This window comes from Anastrepha ludens, chromosome 3 (assembly GCF_028408465.1).
Source record: "Anastrepha ludens isolate Willacy chromosome 3, idAnaLude1.1, whole genome shotgun sequence".
Lineage (NCBI taxonomy): Eukaryota > Metazoa > Arthropoda > Insecta > Diptera > Tephritidae > Anastrepha > Anastrepha ludens.
Window position 1 is genome coordinate 116,840,403 of NC_071499.1, and position 18,234 is coordinate 116,858,636.

General features: G+C 36.9%; 1 protein-coding gene across 2 annotated transcripts in view; it reads right to left on the reverse strand.

Annotated features, from left to right (window-relative positions):
* Positions 1-18,234, reverse strand: part of LOC128858869 (ras GTPase-activating protein raskol) — a 47,966-nt gene that overhangs the window by 17,557 nt on the left and 12,175 nt on the right. The window lies entirely within an intron of this gene.

The following is an 18,234-nucleotide window of genomic DNA, read 5'->3' on the forward strand; positions in this document are numbered from 1 at the left end:
CAAGTTGCAAAATGATCAATTAGAGGTGCATGGAAAAGAAATATTTCTATATATAATATACTACTATACATAGCAATGTTTCCAACGTTAAGGATACACGAAATGAGCATTAGAATGAATCAGCTGCTTCTTGTTTTTTTTTTTTGATTCATCAAGAACTAGTTCGTTAACTGGTATAGCTTAACGTTGAATCTGACTAGTTCGTTGCCTGATATGACACCGATGCATGGACTGCCTAGTTCGTTAATTGGTACAGTGCTGATAAAGAGGTTAACAATAGGCATCACGTAGGTCATCACCGTTCTAAAAATATCAACCAAAAATACCATCATTAAAAAAAGATCGCAGACGCACTACTTCGACTACTAAGCAAAGTGCTCGTAAGGTAGTTCAGAACTAACAGGTTTGACTGCAGGGTACATTTTTTAACTCGCACATATAAATGTAAGTAATTTTATGCATTTGTGTGCAAGAAAGGACCACAAACAATGGAGGAATTCCAAAATGAAACACAAAAAGTCAAAATAATCGAGGAATGCAAAAAGCCACAGGCACTTTAATGCAATCAAAGGTACATATATGCGTAAAGAAAAAAGGAATAAAAAACTAAAAATAATTATATATTTATATGTGGAATGCATAATACAAGGAGTTGTGACTAAACATCGCTTGTGTTAAGAACAATAAATATCGTTGGGAGGCGAGGCATCCTACTAAGAAGAACTGAATGGCCTTCTACATCTGTGTACGTACATTTATCTGCGGTAGGATGAATTTTGCCAATAGTTCGAATGGTCGTTGTCGTTACAAAAACTTGGAAAATGCAAATATGGAAAATGTAAATCAGTCGATTACTACTTACAATCCGATACTTTCAGTTTCAGTAGACTAAAATTTTTTTTTTTTTTTTGTACTTAGATCATCAGATATCCCTAAGGGGCGATTATGGTTCGAAAAAGATAGAAGAAAGTCATGCCACAGCATCTATTTACCTCGTGTAATCTATGACAGTTTCTCTGCATACTTTATTTCTAGGAGAGAAAAAAACGTGTTCTCCACGCACTCGATTCTATTTTATTTTAATTCAGTTTTTATTAGGTAACCAGGGCTTGTTTACTGTACGGGTATTGGATGGGAAAAGTTGCCCAAGCTGCAAAAAATGCATATGTGGAGTATTTTCAATGGCTGCTGCTAGTAAATGATCAACTGAAAATTGGTTTCAGATCTTTTCGACAGGCAAGCGTCTGAAGTGCGTTCTTCTCCAGCAAGTCAAAGCGAGGCCTTATGCAGCAAAGATGAAAGTGAAGGTGATTTCTTAACGCGGATAGGAATTTTTGCTTCATACTCTGTATTCTCCATACCGTGATCGGCAAGATTATCGTCTCTTTTTGCTGCATACAAGGTGGCGCAAAAGTAACCTTGCGTTGTTTTTGTAGCTGTAATTTAAAAAAAAAATGAAAAACTTCGATTCTTCTTGTGGATTATTTTTATTTGGTCTTTTAATTTTTTTTACATCAAGTCGAGAATATGATGTCATGTAATTGGCCGCCGCCAATTGCCATTTGAGCCCTTTTTATGGCATTTTCCATCACTTTGGCCAAAACTTCCGGCGATAGGTCCTCACATTCTTGACGGATATTGTCTTTAAGAGCTGCAAGAGTCTGAGGCTTGTTGACATAAACCCGCGACTTCAAAAAGCCCCACAAAAAGAAGTCTGGAGCGGTCAAATCAGGCGATCTTGCTGGCCAGTGCAAATCGCCAAAACGGGAGATTAGGCGCCCGGGAAATGCATCCTTCAGCATATCGGTTGTGGCACGTGCAGTGTGTGCCATTGCACCGTCCTATTGGAACCACATGTTTTCCAATCCCAATTCATCAAGTTGCGGCAAAAAGAACTCGTTGATCATTGCTCTGTAGCGCTCACCATTCACAGTAACCATTTGGCCCGCGACGTCTTCGAAGAAAAAAGGTCCGATGACTCCTCCAGCGAAAACAACACACCATACAGTGACTTTGAGCAGGTGTAATGGCTCTTCGTGGGTTACACGCGGATTTTCAGAGTTGGACGGCGAGGAAATCTGCGACGAAATTCACGATGTGCCAAAGTCACCGACCGATTATTGGTGAAATAAATAGTCAGTTCGCATGTGTTTACTACACAAATGTCAAAACAGAACTGACATTAGGGGCCAATCGCAAAATTTATAGCATTTTCTGATAGGAGGATTACTTTAGCGCCACCTGTTATATATGTAGGTATATATGCGAGGAAGGCTGTTTAGGTTGAAAAAGCGGCAGCGCAGTTCTTTGAGTCCGAGTAGAATGGTCTTTTTTCCAAAAATTATAGTAATCGACTTGGGAAAAGATTGTAGTGGCAGATAGTAGATTTTTGGTTCTTGTTTTCTTCTTTTTCTTCTTAATTGCCGCGATAACCGCTCACGCGATTTTGGCCGAGTTTAACAAAGCGCGCCAATCGTTTCTTGTTTTGCAGATTAAAAATTTCGCAAGTAGAAATTTTTTTTTTCAAAAATAAAGCAAAGGAAATAATGGAAAAAGGTTGTAGAAGCAGTTGGTAGCTTTTTTCTGCTATACTTTTCTTTTCTGTTGTGACATCGCACCACATTTTTTTAGCATCGCACGGAATTTCATCGGCTTTCGAAAACTGCTCCAGCGTTTTGAATAAAATTTTGTATTTGCAATTACTTTCTAAGTTTAGCGAGATAGAAGATATGCCGAGAATTATTCGAATAAGGTTACTACCTTTTGAAAATTTTGTAAAAAATAAAAAAAAATCGCAAAATGACTTACATACGCCTTTTTGGGAACTTTAAGTTATACATTTTTTTTACAAGGTTGTCTTCTGTAATGCCGTTGTGGTATTAACAGAAAAATGCTCTATATAATCAACACCACCACCAACCAAAAAATAGCAACATCTTAAGATTTTAATACAACCACCTTCGCCACAGCTACAGCAATCAACCACTTGGCCTGCTCCAGAAACGCGCTGGCGCATTCGCATAAGAGCACAATCGGCACTTCATGCCACTAAAGATGGTTTTGTTTTTGTCGTTGTTGTATTTTTTGCGTGTTGCCTAGTGCAATTTTAAATATGCATATAAACTTATAAATATGCGTACATTTGTGTGTATGTATCTATATACAGGGTGGACCGTGTACAATGTTTTTTTTCAACCATGGTATCTTTTGCCACTTACAACTTTTACCTTCTCGAAATCTGACTGTAATTCAACGTCATAGCTTTATGAAAAGCCATCATACGCCAGCAAAAAATATTTTCTGTTAATTTAATTTAATTTTTCTAAAGTAGCTTGAATTTGTATCACCCTTTATGCATACACCGAGGCATGCCATTGCATTGTAAGTACTTTTATCAAGTTATCCTCAAAGTTGTTGCAACCAAGTAGCCACCAGCTCCCCGCCTCAAAGAAAATTTCGAAAAAAAGAAACGCAACAAGCGACGTCTACCCGCATTCCCGCCTGCCTGCTTGCCACAAGTGGCCGCAACATACGCTTTGCACTACTTTTGTACGCTTTTATTGCAATTTCTTGTTGCCGTGTTTTAGTATCATAATTTTTAAGAGCACTTTTCTGCTTCTTCTGTTTCTTCTCTTGAGTTTCTTTCAACATTTTAATGCGTTTTCAATTCACATTCTCTTGCAATGCGTGTTGCGCGCCCGTTTGGCTTTGTTTGCTACAGTTTGCTCGCTTGCCCGCTTGCCCGCTTGCCCGCTGGTCAGCTTGTGTGTTGCTTAAGCTTTTTCGTTTAGTGCAAGTTGCTGTGGTTGCATATTCATTTGGTTGCTTGCTTGCCTAGTATTGGATGAGCGGCATGGAAAAGTACCTGTAATAGTTGTTGTCGTTTTTGCTGCTGTTTTCAGCTTTGTGTCGCAACTCATGCAATAGCAACAATGAAAAGAGTAACCACTTCTTAAAACTACTACTAAAGCAACAATTAAATGGATACAAGTGTTGCAAGTTGCCGAGCGCGCGCTATTTGCAGGTCACCACCGATTAAACTGATTATGAAAAGCTACTAAAAGCGGCCGCCTGTTAGGCGAGTGCATTGATGCCTTATCTTCATTTACGACGAGTGTAAGAAGCTTGCGTCAAAATTCCATGTTGATAATTAAAAAATTAATGGAATTTTCTTAATCCATTTTGTAACAACCAAACACGCGAATTCTTATTAGTAGAATTGTTTCACAAAAATTACTTCAAAACCATACTTTAAATATGTAATAACAATAAGACAAGTCTTGGAAAAGACCTATGAAAGGAGAAGCGAAGCACGCCATCTTTTCATCGATTTTAAAGCCGCATTCGACAGCACGAAAAGGAGCTGCGTATGAGCCGTGATGTCTGAATTTGGTATCCCCGCAAAACTGATGCGCCTATACAAGATGACGTTGAACAATACCAGCAGCGCCGTAAGAATTGGGAAGGACCTCTCCGAGCCATTTGATACCAAACGAGACTACAGACAAGGTGACCCGCTGCCGTGTGATTTGTTTAACCTAATGTCGGAACAGATAGTGCGAGCCTCAGAACTCATAATTGCTTGGGCACAATTTACTATAAAAATGTACAATTGCTGGCGTATGCCGATGGCATTGACATCATCACGAAAGATGGATGGCAGACCTCGATATAGCTATCTCTACATATAGCTCGTACAATAATTCGGCCAGATTCGATGAAGAAAACTTTTTCTTTGTTTGAAAGTTGCTATGACTGCCTCCTGGTCCAACGTTATGCGACCGCAAGCGTCCTAGTCACAGTTTACTCATATGGAATTCACGATAAGGCCGATTATCTTAGCTACTATAGCGCTCTAATGGGCTTGTGACAGCTCTATAATAGCAAAATTTCTTTGAATGTTTATTCCTAAACCCCTTCACTTTATTAAACTCGTTCCACTTGCAGAAAAGTGAGACGGCATTAGATGGACTTGATGATCTCAACGAGCTTCTTGGTTTGGATAAGGCATTATAATCTAAGTTATTATGTGTGTGTACTCAATAAACTTTCTCAGATGGTGGTCGCCCAACATATCTTATCCAAAAACCTCTACCTGACCTTAAGGAAAGCTAGACATTTGTGGTCAAAGTAATAAGATAAATGGAGTTGTGTTATTTAAAAGAGAATTATTTAACTTAAATCGGAAATCCCGTAAGTTGTCACTGGCTTCGACAATTCAATAGGTGAAAATATCTAACTGGCGCTTCTGGATTTGAGTAAACCGACAGCTTAACCAACCAACAGTCTCTTGACCATGGAAGGAAAGGTCGCAAAAAAGAAACAGTTCTCAGATTTCCTGACGGTAATTTTAGTGACCAAAGAGCAAAGCACTATAATTATTTCCAAAACGCGACCAAGAACTGGCAAGGCACATGCATGAGCTCTTTTCTTAAGGATTTATGTGTAGTCAGAATTTTCCAAAAATTTTTAATTTTTTTTTTGCATTTTCTTAAAGTATAATATATTAAAAATATTGTGCGAAAATTTGAAAAGAATCCGACAAATACTTTTCGACAACAACACAACAATTAACAAAGGGCGCTCGGGCGCTCCGGAGCAGATAGCAAAACTTCAAATGCGTTTTTCTCAAAACTATGTTTTCTGAACTGGTGATAACTGTAACTTAAGAACCGCTTGGTAGATGACAATAAAATTTATACTGCTTTTGAAAAACATAAGAAACTCGTGTTTGATAGAAGGGTTTTTCTTCAAAAATGTTGACTTTTTTAAACAATTAATTCTCGGTTTTTTTCTCGAAAATCTGGAAATATTTCTTGAGGCCGACATATTGTTAATTTTGTGAGAAAAAGCTTCGATCTGGCACAAGATTAGCTATTAATAAAACTGATTTCTCTTGTCCCATTGATTTTAGATGAATGTCCAAGGACTTGTGATGGGTCCCGCAAGGGACTTCTGGAGAAACTGTCTACTCGCAAACAGCGATAACTTTTACAAATATTAATTTTTTGTTTTTTAAATCTTGCTAAAGTCAAGTCGAAAAATGATGTATTTGATGATTTTTGTAAAATAAAACATTGACTAGCAAACAAAAATGAATTGAAAATGATCAATTTTTCGGTCATCTGACTACTCCTAACCCCCTAGACAATAATTAATATTATAATGAAGTCTAGCCAGTACCTCTAGACTCCCGGCTGAGCTATCCAACTAACGTCACCTTCGTCATTTTTACGATGACTTATTTCAAATCTCTATTGAATGGCTTAAATACTGGATTTAATTTTTATATTTAGTGAATTTTTATATTAATCAAAATTAAAAGAAATACATATTATATCAAAGCTTTTATAAAATAAAAATTAGAGCAAAACCAACGATGAAAATGACGGTCCAGAGTTGAGTGATCCCCATCCACAATATGGATGACTTGGTAAACTGCATCAGCTTTCGCAAGAATAGTCTTCTAAACATAGCATATAAGGTTCTAATGAGAATTTTACTTCTGTATGAAATACTGAAGTCGATCCTCAATGAACTGTAAGAGCAACGTTCTTGTCAGTATTATTTTAGAGCTGGTAAATCCACCGTCCCTATATGCCAAGTCTTATATGTAATTGGCGTATACATCCTTTATTGGGTGTTTGGCCGAGCTCCATCTCTAATTTGCGGCGTACGTCTTGATGTTGTTCCACAAATGGAGGGATCTACAATTTTAAGCCTACTCCGAGTGGCAGATGGTTTTTTATGAGTAGCTTTTTCATGACAGAAATACACTCGGAGATTTGCCATTGCTTGCTGAGGGACGACTTCTATAAAAAACCCTCCTTTCTATCATTTAATGTTTCATGCTCACAATAGGCTTCGAATCTAGGCGCTATCTAATAATAGTCACGCGCAAACCTATTCGGTTACTTCGGTCACCTTGCAGAAGATGAGTGAAAATTAATCGACAAGTATGATTGCTTTGGATAGCACAAAGAGGATTTTTGTCTCATTTTGGTATCCACCCGGCTGTGTAAGAGGAAGTTGTATTTTCGCTTGGGAATTGGAAAAGTATTTTTCGAGCAGAACTTCTCGGGATAAGAGAAGCTTCCAGGATAATTAGAAACCATCCACAACAACTATCGGAAGTATGTCAGATAGTCAAGCAACTATCGTAGCTTTAAAATCCCCTATAACCAATTAAAAAATCGTCAGACAATGCAAAGATGAACTTAATGTTTTAGCGCGCACGATAGACATCACTCTCATCTGGGTACCTGGTCATATGAACCTAGAAGATTTGGGTAGCATTTCTGTGAGCCGTTTGATAGTAAGCGAATTTTCCAGATAAGGTGCCTTCCTATTGCGTGAATTTTTGCTGACCCGATGCTGGAAAATATTGTTCGAGCTGCAGTACTGAATCGCTCAGGTGTCATCCTTTTTAAGAGCGTAAAATTCTACTGGCGTATGCCGACGATACTCATATCAATTGCTTTAACAACCTCTCCTCTAGTTCTGCCACACTTTATAAGCCACACATTTTTTCCATGTATGGCGCTGAAGTTGTGCAATTGCAACATCCGGGCATGCACTAATTATGCTGGTCAAATCCATTAAAAAAGCAACAATTTATAAGAGTATCACTTTAGAGCGTGTGAATTTTCCTGCAGGGTGTTTGCAACATGCAGCATAACATACGAATATAATAAACGCATCATGTCTTTGTTTCTTGCGCCACCACCTGCTACTTCCAACCTGCTGGCTGTGGTAATCAATGATTGCGTTTATGTGGAAACAATTGAATGAACGCAATCAGCCAGTGGTTTAATTACAATTTTTCCAGCTTGATTACATGTACACTTTTTTTGTTACTGTATCTGATATTACCTTTCTACGCACTTTCAGCTACATATTTCTCCACATTGTTGCAATGACTCTGCTGTATGTTGCAACATTTCATTTTCCATTATCTATTCATTATTCATCGAATTGTGCTGCTGATTTATGATTTTCTAAAAGAAAAGGAAAACAAAAAAACGCACGCGTGCCTTAGACTATTTATGAATATTTATCTGAGCGATAGCCTGCCCGCTTGTTGGCCTGTGTGACTTCTGCGGGATGGAAAGGCCGCCTTGCCACGTTCACCTAATAATAATACATAAATATTCGCATATTGGCAATGCCAGCGTATTTACGTGGTGCTTTTGAAAGCAGCAAAGATAAATTCCAGTTGCGAAAAACAATCATTTTGCAATTTCTTGGTTTTTATTTCTCTTTTTTCCTTATTGTTATTGCTGTTTTTTATTTATGCCTATCATTGCGATAAGAGCCTAATTGATTTTCTTTGTTTCCATTGATCTGTGCTGCTGGTTAAACTAGAGAAAGACGAAGAAAACAAAAACAGAATTGTAATTTTTGTTAGTCAAAGGACTGGTTGTGGCACGCACGCACTTGCTTCAAACACACTGCAGTTATATATTTCATTAATATAAAATTTTTATGCAAATCATATTAATTTATATGTACACTCATACAGAAAGAAGACTCGTTTTAGGTTAGGTTAGGTTGCCTCTGAGAGGACCCACTTGGACAAGTAATGGAATTTGTCCATTGTGAAACAGAAAAAGAAAGGAGAATACCCCTTCTTGTATGACAAAATTTTATTTAAAAAACGGAATGAAGTCTATTCATCGTACCGGGATGATGTTGACTGTTTTCTTTGGTTGCCAAGGCGTAGTGCACCATGAGTACCTTCCATCGGGCCAGATAGTCAGTAAAGAATAAAAGAATATTATTTATCCGTTTTAAAGCGTTTGAGAGATGCTGTACGCCGCAAACTGCCGGAAATGTGGGCAGACAATTCTTGGATTTTGCATGATGATAACTCGCCATCGCACCGAGCCCAAATTGTGCTGGATTATTTGACCAAACACCAAGTTAATGTCATCGTGCAATCACCGTATACAGCTGATATGGCCCCATGCGACTTCTTTTTGTTTCCCACGTTGAAGTTACCACTTCATGGAAGGAGATTTCAGTCGATAGAGGAGATCAAAGAGAATGCGACGAAGGAGCTGGAGGCCATCCCTTCGTCGGCCTACCAGGGGTTGCATGGAGGACTAGATTAAACGTTGACGCATGTGTGTTGCTTCAGACGGGTCAGAGATAAAATAAATTTGCCTGAAATTTAACTCTGTTTTGTTTTATTTAAACTTATTTAAATGTTATTAATGATAAACTTTATGAAGTGGGTAAAATCTAAGCCTGCTATAGGGTCCGCCATATAACCTTACGGAATTAAAAATGCTATAAAAAAGAAACTATTCAATATTTTTCCAAACTGTTTTTTTTATTTTGAAGTACAATCCTTCCGGTTAATGATGGAATACAACTTCATTCATATGGCTCTTGGCTTGGACTTTGTACGGCGTCATACCAAGGTCTTTACGCAAAATTCGTCTCAATGATGTCTCCGAAATGTCCAATTGTTGAGCACGACGGTGAACTGATTCTGGTGATTCACGAACACTCTCGGCCACAGCAGCAATATTATCGGGTGTACGCACGGTTTCTGGTCGGTCACGCGTTGGTTTGTCAATAAGCAACCCAGTTTCTTTTACTTTTTTCGCAAAGTAACGCACATACGCTTCATTCGGTGCTTTTCTTCTTCCCATTGCCGTACGTAATTTTCGTACACATTCTGCAACATTACCATGAAATTCAAAGTAATGTCGCAATATTTCCCAGCATTCTTTGAGCGTATGCACAACCATTTTGGTTCAGCGGAAGAATAAAACTAATTTCCGGTCAAATCAGATGACAGCTAAGTGTTACCATTCTTCAAATAATACCTAGTTCAAATCCGTAACGATAGATGGCGGGCCCTATATATCTGCAAATGTAGCAAAAAATTGAGAGCCAAGATGCATCAGTTTTTGCACCGCGAGAGTGGGTGCTAAAATGATTTCGTCACATCCTCCAGACAACTTGGATGCCCTACGGACAATATCCGGAAAGAATACACACAAAATTCAAGAATTCTCTCGCCCGCCTTCGATGCGCTTGTAGTCCAAAAGATCTCGCGACCTTGCAAGTTGATGGTGACTGGCCTATCGCTTTTCCCTGAGTTGAGGCGAAACGAGTTAAAACTCTATTTGCATTAATATTGCCACCTCAACTGCGAGAAGATCTCGCTCTTGCAACCGCCTTCGGGGCAGCCTATTTCTACCGCTTCGAATTCGTTATAAGCTGCCCCTTGTCTCGCCAGTTTATCAGCTTTCTCATTTCCTTCTAGCTTCCTATGACCAGGTACCCAGATGAGAGTGATGTCTGTCGTGTGCGTTAAGACATAAGTTCTTCTTTGCATTGGCTGACGATCTTTCAATTGGTTATTTGAAGCTAAGATGGTTGCTTGACTAACTGGAAAGATATTGGACTTACATACTTCATCGGCCTCGGTAGTCTAGTCATAAAACCAGTTGTGGATGGTTTCTAATTATCCTGTAAGCTTCACTTATCCCGAGAACTTCTGCTTGAACAATACTATTTCAATTTCCAGGCGAAAAGACTTGGAACTTTCAAAGTCTTTCGAATATACCTACACCGGCGCCGACGCTGTAATCCAGCTTGGATCCATCAGTGTAAAATGCAGTTGTATTTTCTTTGACTACCGATTTGAAATCTCATTCCTTTCGCGTGGGGAACTTTACCTTAAACTCCATTCTAAAATCTTTGGTGACGGCAGTAAAGTCTGATGAATTGCTAGCAAGCCTTTGGCTGTCTAAAATAACCCTATTACGAAATATTTTAGCATTCCAAAAGCCAGCTTCTTTTATTTTCAAGGCTTCACTCGATGCTGTAGTCGCAGTTGTAAGTCGAAAACATAGGAACTCAAACATGTGCCTTGCCTGAAGATTATGCCTTCTTGCCCTACCCAGCTATTTCATCGGTCATGCGATGGGTCAGCAAAGAAATTGTCATATTTTCGAAAATGTACCAGCCACGAATATTTGCAGAATTGGTGAATTGCTTTCAAACCTATCCACAAATCACTCACACAACCATCATCTACTTTAATAGCCACTAATTTTGTAATTTGCCCCGTTTTAGCCAGCAAACATTATACATAATTAAAAAATTTTGCAATTCAAAGAGTTGGCTGGTGTCTTGAGAGCTACAGCAATAAATTATACAATAAATTTTGCTGGCAATGTAATACAGACAGCGGCAGCTTACGAGCTTCTACCCAAAGTTAGGGCAATTGTGGAAATTGAAAAAGACCTGACTGTCCGACGAGTGACAGGTAATACGCGTAAGGGCAGTTGGCGCAGCTGGCCATTGAATGTAGGTGCACTAGGAAAGTCAAGTGCTGTTGAACCTCGTGAATATGCAACATTTTATATTGTACAAATAGGTAAGGTGCAAGCAACTTAAAGGCAGCTGATTGCAATGAGAGCAGGTACCATAGTGGGAAATGCAAAACCAAATTGCAATGGCAATCATTCGGATTGGTATAATTAACAGATTGTTGACATTGAATTGAATGCATAATAGACAATTCATTAATCAAAAGGATGTCTAAAATTACATTTGTATGCATATATATGGGTGTGTGTGAGTGCATGCGCAATGTGAAATAAAGTTATTGTATAATAAACGCCACAAAATGGCGCAGCGAAATGTCAGCTAATGAAAAATGCCGTTTCGTGCAGCAACGCCGACACCGTTAAATGTCAGTTGTAGCAACAATGTTGCTGAAGTTTTCCTATATATCAGCTAAGCAACCGTTTGACTTTTAAACGCTATGTTGTCTGTGTTTTATTATTGTAAAAATTGCTTGCATTTGTGCGTTAATAAATCTCTGTTTGTTATTGTAGTGCAGACAATTAATTTTGTGATCTATTCAGCGGCAATATTTTCGCATTTTCGCTGTTTACAGGCAGTTATATATAGTATGCATAAATAAAACCCTGCAGGAAAGCCGTTGCTGCTGAATTGGTGCTTAACCAGCAGCTGGCGATTGTAGCCTTTCTAATAAGGTTAGGTTAAGTGAGGTAAGTGGCCGCCATAGACGAATGAAATATGCACCAAATACCTAGCAACGCAATTATGCGTCCTGGGACTAACACGGAATGTGTTCACCAATGCAGATCGAAACTGGTTGAACTCCGTGGAAATGAGCAGGTCACTATTTACTGAATACCTGGACACAAAGGAGCTGATGAGCTCGCTAAGGCAGGCGTATTCGCTTGCGGAGATTGAGTACGTTTGACAAATACCCAACACTCTCCTTTCTGAAAACGGAACTGAATGAGGAAAACGAAACGCAGTCAACATGGGAACACTCAATCTCGTACAAAACAGCCAAAAAATGGTATATTGAATAGGAAAACTACAAACTTTATTTTATCAGTCTCTAGAAAAAACTGCAAAATATTGGTTGGAGTATTAACGGGACACTGTCCCACCCCACACCATGCAGCCAAAATGGGTTAGTACAGAACGATGCGTGTCGCACTTGCAACGAAGCGAATGCTAGGGGTACTTTGGAACACCTACTGTTCTACTGCCCCGAATCTTTGTAAGGCTCGACAAATGTGCCTAGGATCAACATATTTTTCATCCTCGAAGGATATTGCTGCCAAAAGGCTGAACGGCTTTTTGAAACTCGCGTAGATGTGCCTTAAGAATTACATAATTCGATTCCAAATATATAGCATTGATAACACAATGGACCTTAGAGGTCTATGTGAGATCTTTTTACAGACCAGTCAGCAATACTTAACCTAACCTAGCAATATATAAATATATACATAAGTACCATCGAATTCTAGGCATTCGCTGATTTGCTATTTGAGTTTTGTTATACAACTTTTTTTCTTCTTGTTTTCAAAGTTGTAATATATTAGTAATAGGAAATAACTGATAAAATTGATTAATGAAGAATGATAGTAAACACTTCAAGGCTTTGTAGCAAGCAAACAGTAGTAGTTTGAAAATTAATTTTATGTTTTTTTAACACTTTTTGATTTTTCGACACAGCTCTTCTGCAGGTTTATGCAATTTATGTTGAAAAAAAACCTTCCAAAACAGATTAGCTTCAGATTACGAAAAACCCAATGTCAATAGGGGTACTCGTATTCTGTAAAAAGTTATTAGCTCACATGCCAATTTGAGGACTTTATTTTATAAGATGCGGAGATGTACTCGTATATAAGTTAAATTAGGTGCGAGGGGATACCGATAGGCTATATATACCAACATACTTACTCCGTCCACAGTAATAGCACGCCGATTAAGTCACTCAGCAAAAGAAAACTGAGTTTTAGTTAAATTATTTAGAGAAGCATAATTTATTATCCAAAATCAATTTAAAAAATTAAAAAAAAAAAAAATTTAATTTGACAAACTTAAAAATATATACTTAAAAAATTTTTAAATTTCACCAAAGTTAGTTATTTCCCCGCTAGTCCGAACCTAGTCCTCATCGAATCATTGTAACGCCTTTGCCAAAAGAACACTAATTTTTATTTATAAATATGTCTTACTAATTTCTTTTCAGTATACTTTTCTGAAAACTAAGTTTTAGTTAAATTATTTAGCGAACCATAATTTATTATACAAATTACATTCAAAAAATTAAAAACGATAATTAAAAAATCTGACGTACTTAAAAATATATATACCTACATATAAAATTCTTCAATTTGTCCAAAATTTGTTATTTTTCAACTAGTCCGAAACTAGTCCCCATCGAACCAGTGTAACGTCTTTGCCAAAAACAATACTAATTTGAATTTATAAATTTGGCTTACTAGTTCGATGGTTCCTAGCAGTACTACTTTTAAGAAAACTCAAGAAGTTTTAGTTAAATTATTTAGAGAAGCATTAAATTCAAAAAATTAAAAATCAAAATTAAAAATGAAAATTAAAAAATGTAAATAACTTAAAATAATATACATATAAAATTCTTCAATTTGTCCGAAATTTTTTATTTTCCAACTAGTCCGAAACTATACACCAGTGGGCCAGTTTAATGTCTTTACCAAAAGTACGCTAATTTGAATTCCTAAATTTGCCTTACTAGTTCGGTGTTTTCGCGCAGCTTACTGTTAAGAAAATTGAGTTTTAGTTAAATTATTTAGAGAAGCATAATTTATTATGCAAATTACATTCAAACAATTAAAAACTAAATTTAAAAATGAAAATTAAAAATGTATATAAGTTAAAAATATGTACTTATAAAATTATTCAATTTGATCAAAATTTTTTATTTTTCGACTATTCCGAAACTAGTCCCTATCGGCCCAAAATGTAACAAACTCAAAAATATACACTTATAAAATTATTAAATTTAACCCTATTTTGTTTTTCCAACTAGTCCAAAACTAGTCCATATCGGCCCAGTGGGACGCTTTTGCTAAAAGAACACTAATTTGAATTCATAAATTTGTCTTACTAGTTCGGTGTTTTCGCGCAGCTTACATTAACGCAGAACTACAGCCAATAGCAGCACAGCTAACAACAAATAACCAGTTATTTTTAACTGCTACAACAGCTGCAGTTGTTTCATTTTTGTTATTGTGCACATCAACGCTCCCTAGTGCCACATCTGCCGCCAGCACAACCACCACTGTAGTTACTCCAACCACCTCATCATCACCACTATTACCACTATTAGCTGATCGTGAGTTGGTCAGTCAATGAAACCGGCCTGGTGCATGTGCAATAATTTTTATTTTTTTGTGGTTATTGTTGTTGCTTGTGCTGTCGGGTTTTTCATTAGTTTGTGAAAATAGCAATTAAGCAAGTGCGCACATTTTTAACTGTCAGGTGTTTGTTGCTGTCATGTGCGCCTTGTTGTTGCTATTCTTATTGCTGCTACTGCGTCTATCACTGATCGTACTTCAGATCCTGGTCTCAAAATTTGTATTGTATTTGTGGCTATTGCTGTTTTTGTTGCTAAACGTTTTAAACACTTTATGGGGCTATAAAAAATACTCGTACTGCGACATTACAAGCGAGGTATATGAATTTTTTTCATACAAATATGTGGCCTCTTTAGGTTATTTAGATTAGCAAAGGCAAATGGAGGAGATAATAAGGTAAATTCCACAAAATGACAGAAAGTTAAGAAAAGGGAACTAATTTGGTGAAAACAAAAATAAGTGAAAGTATCGAAAAATCTGCATGATATGAACAATCTTACATTTGTAATCCACGCGGAATTTGAGATTTTAAATTCTTTGACGATACTCTCGAAGTGGAAGTTACCCCGAAAGCAGAATAACTGTTTTCTCTTATATTCACATAGGAATAGTTTTTATCAATCTCTATCTGATAGAAAGTGATATTCCGTAATAATCATGACTAAAAGGAAAGCCTTGACGTCAATTTTGTAAGAAAATAGCCGGCGAATGAGCACTTGTTCTGTTGCTCTCTAATTTTAAATATAGTGACAAAAGGCTAAAAGTTGATCGCAAGCAGGATCTATAATGTCTATAAAGGTCTATAAATGAACTTTTATCTCCTGAACTTTCTATCTCCTGAACTTGTTATCACTTACAAACTCGAATTGATGAATCAGAAATCAGAAATTGTTGGTGGCAGGGATATAAAAATGTAGACTCTAATGAGTTTTCAATGCACCACTGTCCTTGCTGAGAAGTTGTCACAGCGTGGAGCTGTCCATGGAATAGAATATATATATATATAATTGGCGCGTACACCCTTTTTGGGTGTTTGGCCTCCTCCTATTTGTGGTGTGCGTCTTGATGTTCTTCCACAAATGGAGGGACCTACAGTTTCAAGCCGACTCCGAACGGCAGATATTTTTTTATGAGGAGCTTTTTCATGGCAGAAATACACTCGAAGGTTTGCCAATGCCTGCCGAGTTGCGACCGCTATTAGAAAAATTTTTTTCTTAATTTTGGTGTTTCACCGAGATTCGAACCAACGCACAGTGGTTCCGCCATAGGACATTGGATGAAAATAGTCATGTTAAAATTATGCAACAATATTTGGCTAAATGTTAGTTCATTAGTCATAGTAACTTAGAGTATAAAAGAAATTTCAACTGCACAAACAACTCACTTATAATTGTGCCTCCAAAGTAAGAAAATTTGAAAAGTGGTAGTTAGCGTGGTCTCCGCTCCATACTCACGCAGTTCCGGGAAGTGTTATTTTTCTAAGAATTACTGTGTTTATGACCTGTTGTACAATGGAAATTCAAGTTGAAGGTATGTTCGACATGTTGAAGGTTTTGTTATCTTTTTTAATTATTATTTAATAGGTTTTCAGACCGTACGAAATACGTACTTTAAAATTTGCCGTTTATTTTTTTTTATAAGAAGTTTGTAAAGTTTTAACTAAGTTCGCACGAATATGCACAAATGAAACATACATTAAAATATTCTAACGTATGTCCTCTTTAAGGAAAAATAATTTCCAGCTGCGATGACCTGCGACTGCGCTTGATATAGGGTCTAATCTGTACCTATGTGTAGGAATTTGAAAAATGTGATTCTACTTTGTGTTCAAGAAGAAGAGTATTTTAAAAAAGCTATTAGTGACTTGAATCCGACTGTTGTTAAAATCGATAACCATAGTTATAAAGTAAGTCATTCTTTACAATTAACTATGGTTGATGGTAAAGTGTGCTGTGCTCTTAGTGACTCATCTACGAGTAAATGTTATATTTGTGGTGCGACACCTAAAGAAATGAATGACTTAGAAAAGTGTAGAAACAAACAAGTAAACTCCAGTATATTTGAATTTGGTTTATCACCTCTGCATTCTTGGATTAGATTGTTTGAATACTTTAATCATGTTTCTTACAGAATCGAATTTAAAAGGTGGCAAGCACGTTCATCTGAGGAAAAAGCACTTTAAGCTAAGAGAAAAGAATTTGTTCAGAGCAAGTTTAGAGAACAATTAGGCTTGATAGTTGACAAACCGCGAATTGGAGGAAGTGGCACCTCTAATGATGGAAATACGGCACGAAAATTTTTCCTTCATTCAACCATATCATCCGAAATCACAGGAATAGACAAACACGTTATAGACAGATGTAGTTATCTCCTACAATGTCTTTCATCTGGTTTTAAAATTAATTCGACTAAATTCAAAATATTCGCCCTAGACACTGCCAAAATTCTAGTTAGTAAATATTCATGGTATAATTTACCTGCATCAGTTCATAAAGTGTTCATTCATGGGTCGGAGGTAATCATTGTTTATTATCAATTGGAGAATTATCAGAGGAGGCAGCTGAATCATGTAATAAATTAGTGAAACCATTCAGACGTGACAATACCAGAAAGCACTCAAGAACTGTAACTAACACGGATCGTTTGCACAGGCTTCTTCTTAATTCCGATCCATTTATATCTAATCTAAGAAAATTACCATGTAAAAAGAAATCTATGATGTCAAGAGAAGTGTTAGATTTATTGAGTTAAAAGTTTTGTATTTCTAAGTACATTAACTTTTTGGGAAGTGAATATTTTATTGTTTTCATAAATAAGAATAAGTTAACTGGCATCAAAGTATACTTTATGCTCATCCTTTCGGAATTTAATGTTTTTTTTCTATTATTGTTTATAATTTAAAATTTATGAAGAACTTTAAACGAAACAAAAAAATTTCATATAAAAGATGTGTGTACCTAATTTTCCTTTGACTTTTTATATTAATTATATATTACTTTATTATATATTGTTATTATTATATCTTATATATATTCTTATTATACATATATTCCTTTTTATATGTCTTAATGTTTTTTTAACAAATAAAAACATTTCTCAACTTAAAAACATACCAAAAAGTCATTTATCACGCCAAAAGTTCTTATGACCGCTCTTCCTACGCGGCGGGACCACTGTGCAACGTTCTCTCTGTGAATTCCGAATGGTAATCACGCACCAACCCATTCGGCTACGCCGGCCGCGTTGTCCATAGAATACTACTGGTTTAATCCCACTACCGAGCCCTCACCTTACATCTCAATTCTTCAAACATGAGATTGAATGGGCTTCATTAATCTCTGCGGTATTGTGCCGAGGTATACTCGTGTGAACTTCTAAGACTATAAACTGCGCTGTAGGAAAAAAATGGTTCAGCAGGAATTTGTTGCAGGGTGCAGTGGCAGTCAATCAGTCCAAGCCTCAAACAGTCAACGAATTTGTTTTTCTCTACCAAAAGTGCCAAGTTAAATGCAACATCTGAGCACTAAGCCAGTGTGGGTTC